Source organism: Chrysochloris asiatica, unplaced genomic scaffold (genome assembly GCF_000296735.1).
Source record: "Chrysochloris asiatica unplaced genomic scaffold, ChrAsi1.0 scaffold00027, whole genome shotgun sequence".
NCBI classification, from domain to species: Eukaryota; Metazoa; Chordata; class Mammalia; order Afrosoricida; family Chrysochloridae; genus Chrysochloris; species Chrysochloris asiatica.
In genome coordinates this window covers 25,916,879-25,917,529 of record NW_006408545.1, presented here as the reverse complement: position 1 = coordinate 25,917,529, position 651 = coordinate 25,916,879, and positions in this window count along the sequence as shown.

Sequence of the window (651 nt, the reverse complement as noted above, 5' to 3'; positions counted from 1 at the left end):
CCCCCATTTTGGGTAGCCAGTGTCCAAGATGCCCATTCCTGTCTACTCTGTGTATTGAGGGTATAAGAATGATCCTTGCTATAACGATTTGTTCCCTTTTTTGAGCTACTGCATCCATAGGTATAGGCCAAGTTCATCAAATTGTATCATATTATACTTTTTTCCCTCTTCTTTCTTCTTCTGGTTGAGCTCTGATCATCCAGCCATTGAAGCCAGTTTAAGTGGGTATTATCTGTAAGTCTGGGTGTTCTTGTGCATATGCCCTTTCTTCTTATTAGCTGGATGCTTCATTCTCCACTCTAGTCCTCTGTGACTATGTCACTGACTCTGGGCTCAGGAGTCCCCAGGTCTTGACAAGTTGCTGGCCAACCAGGTCTCCAACTGCGTTCACAGAAGTCTAATGAACGTGGTTGGACTTAGCTCGCAACTTCGTTGCTGTTTTTCCCTCACTTCCACTTACTGGTGACCAACATAGTCACCAGTTAGAGCATGTGTCTGCTCATGTATTCGCACTGAGTCTTAGTCTAGGAAGGGGGTTTGCCCTGAGAGGACCCGACTGCTTGCCTTGATGTCTCCTGGATGAGCATCTTGCTTGTTTTTGTAGTAGTCAGTAGGACTGCCATCATTGTTTTGTATTTTTCCTGTTGGTCT